This window comes from Patiria miniata, unplaced genomic scaffold, assembly GCF_015706575.1.
Source record: "Patiria miniata isolate m_02_andy unplaced genomic scaffold, ASM1570657v1 HiC_scaffold_10, whole genome shotgun sequence".
Taxonomy (NCBI): Eukaryota; Metazoa; Echinodermata; class Asteroidea; order Valvatida; family Asterinidae; genus Patiria; species Patiria miniata.
Window position 1 is genome coordinate 1481046 of NW_024037048.1, and position 3340 is coordinate 1484385.

At 39.5% G+C, this 3340-nt stretch overlaps 1 long non-coding RNA gene across 1 annotated transcript; it reads right to left on the reverse strand.

Annotated features, from left to right (window-relative positions):
* Positions 1-1765: 1765 nt before the first annotated feature.
* On the reverse strand, positions 1766-2937 carry LOC119734916. The gene is made up of 2 exons (XR_005272133.1): positions 2330-2937; positions 1766-2277 (listed from the first exon to the last, which is right to left on the reverse strand). It is a non-coding gene; the product is annotated as an uncharacterized LOC119734916 (long non-coding RNA).
* Positions 2938-3340: the final 403 nt, after the last annotated feature.

Here is a 3340-nt window from a genome sequence, read left to right on the forward strand (position 1 = left end):
TCCCCGGCTAACAGAGCAACCCGGCCCTCTGCGCGTTTCTCCTATATTCATCGGGCATTAGTTGATATTCTTGGACTGCAACTGATTTTGATTCATTTGGCCTTGATTCTTGTATTAGAATCACCAACATTAATTTCTCTGAACTGGAAATTGGTAAATTGCTGGTCTGCTTACGTTTGTCGCGTCCTTTTATGCTGGGGTTGTTCTAAATACAAAATAAAAAAAACCTCGACACCACGCCGCCTCGACTTACGTTCAGGCCCCTCAAAAGACAGTTTCCCACGAAAGCGTTGAAGGGCCGCACAAACATTAAAAAGTTTCCAAATGTTATCTCGCCGCGGCGAGATACCATTTCGGCGCGGCGAGATATACACCTGCAGGCACAAAAAGACACTAAGCAGTTTTGTTTTATAATCTTCCTTGTTTGGACATTTCTCGGTGGACAAAAACATCCGAAATATACGTTTTGTCACGGAAACTTTCAGGTTTAATTTGATACCTCACTTGAGAACATAACTGTGCAAGAAATAACGAGAGCGCAATCGGGGGAGTTGCCGCGGCGATATCAGATAAGTCGCCGCGGGGAGATATAATCAAGTGGCCATTCTACACTTCCGTAGTCCCCGACCAGATCAAGCCATCATGGAATGTTTTATTCGTATTTGCCCCTTTTCAAAATCTTCCAAATTGAAACCGAGTTTTAGATCTTAAAACCGAAGCACGCGCGCGATTCACTACGATTACGACTATACGAAGTACAGCTTCGCAATACCCATGCCGCATTGCCCCGATCCTGAATCAGATCGTATCCCAAATCAGAACCACGACCCACCCCCTCCCTTATCGACATGCAGCACACAACGTGCACCGAGCCATTCGAATTGGGGCTGTATTCGAACTGGGAAGTGGGAACCTATGACCTAGGCTTCCTTGGGTGGAATCAGAATCACCATAGAGCTAGGACCCAAGGAGTTCGAACTCCAAGACTTCAAAAGTAAAAGGATGGTCGTCGGATTCGAAAGCAACAATAGAAAGCACTTGGCAGCCAGCTTGTTCAGTTGCTCACCACGCTAATCTCTACACAATAGAGATCCACGCTCACTAATGCTATAGAAGAAAGAGTTTGCTTTGCTTTGTAGACAGTACCATGGTAAATACGCATGCGCAGTTGTCATACATCGCCAAAAATGAATGATTTTGAAGTGTTTGTTCGCAGTTGGATGATACTGTATGTGGTCAACATCACTAAAACAATTATTTCTTGACGAACAAATGCTCTATACCTTTAGTATGAAAACTTGTGAAATTTTCCAAAAAAACACATTTCATAAATGATATTGCCAATTAAAATGTCTGAAAAGACACGATAACTTATCTGGAAAACATCAAATTTCAGGGACAGATAGCGCTTTCGGGGACTAACAACAGCACATCAATAACTTGAATTCATAACTCACATCTAACAACGCAGTTAAAAGATATTTTGTCGTATATATTTTTCCAAAAAGAGCAGCGACGTGGCATGACTTATTATGCAGCATATAGGGAGGCTGTTGGTTACCAACTAAAAAGGCGGCGACGATCATCGTGTTCGAAGCCCGCTTGCACTCACGCAATGAATGGTCCAGGCGGTCACAGTGCTTTAGCTATGGACATTCCCGAGGGATTGGAATGTTAATGTTCAAACTGTAAATCGTCAAAGAGTTCTGATTCCTTGGGTCCTAGCTCTATGGTATCGCACAGCTTAACATAACCGAGTGCCAGGTGATGTCTCGAGAAGAATAATCTTCTGTTAAAATCTGTTTTATTTCATCATCAAATAACATGGGGAATCAACCATATAGAAGTGAAACAAAGAACATGTACAGCATGAATCGAGTGTAAACTGGAAAAAATATCAAATATGTGTTCCCACCTCTTCTCTCAAAAGTAGAAATAATTCAGCACATGTGCTGATCCTACTACGCAAGGCTACCAAATATTGGAGAAAATACGATCACCAATCATGTTTATTTGAAGACTTAAAAAGAACAATGTCAACAAAATATGAACAGATGTTTTTATAACATCTCAGCATATCTTAATAAAATTCAAACTGGGCATAATAGTTTTATATTGCACATAATGGACAACTGACGCCGAGGGCCTCCGTACTCTTATTTGTTGTGCACATTAAAACAAGAAAAGGATCACATGCTCTAAACTGGAAATTTGTCAATAGAGTACCTTGGTTATGAATAACCCCAAACCTTCACCCTATTACCTTCACCCTATTACCTTCACCCTATTACCTTGTACCTTCACCCTAATATTACCTTCACCCTATTACCTTCACCCTATTATAGACCACATTCATTTCCCAAGGTTTTTACCTTAAAAAATGAATATCTATAGTATATCAACTATAGTATAGCATATCTATAGTATATCTAACTATAACATAACTGATTTGTAGAAAGGAATTTATAACAATACACTGAAACCCCCCCCCCCCCCAAAAAAAAAAAACCATGAGAAGGTATTAGGCCGCAACCACAAAATTCAACACAATCGTTTTCACACAATTCAAAATGTACAAATTAATTTTCATAATTTCAGTGTTGTGTACATATGTTTCCTAATGTATGTTGAATAATGTTGATTGGGATCTTACTGTAGTAATTTGGATTTATAGCAGGGTATTCAACTACAAGAAATTATAATTTAAACCCAATCTACCATAATAGTGGTACAAACTGTATGACATTTCAGTAACAGGTTTGTATCTGTATTTATCATATGAACATATGATAAATACTATGTATTATATAACCAACATACAGATCCTTGTCATTTGATTGGTGGAATTCACATCAAGTGACATTCATTATTGCTCCCATTCACGCCGGGGCTCAAAAAGTCCCATTCGCCCATGGGAATGGGAAATACTTTTGAACAGTTAGGATCGATGCTTGTTCCATGACGCGGTGTTTGTGTGCAAATGCATGCTGGTGTGCGCGTTCAGCGTTGTGTGTAGCGCATATTGTTCCAAAGAGCCAGCGCTACAGAGTTGGGTTCAAACTTTTTCCCGAAGGGGTGGTTTGGAAGAGAGAAACACATTTTCCACAAATTTTGTATTGAAATAAAAGATCAATATATCACAAGAATGTATACGTCAGTTATATAAAACAAATATTGAGTGGCCTTAAATTGTGAAATGGGAGGAATATATCGCTCGGTAAATCTGGACTTTTCCAGTTCACTCGGCTTTGCCTCTTTGTTCACCCCCAAAACCCCCAAACAGATATTCAATACAAGTACTTACAATACAGGCAATAAATACTCGGCAAAATATATACTA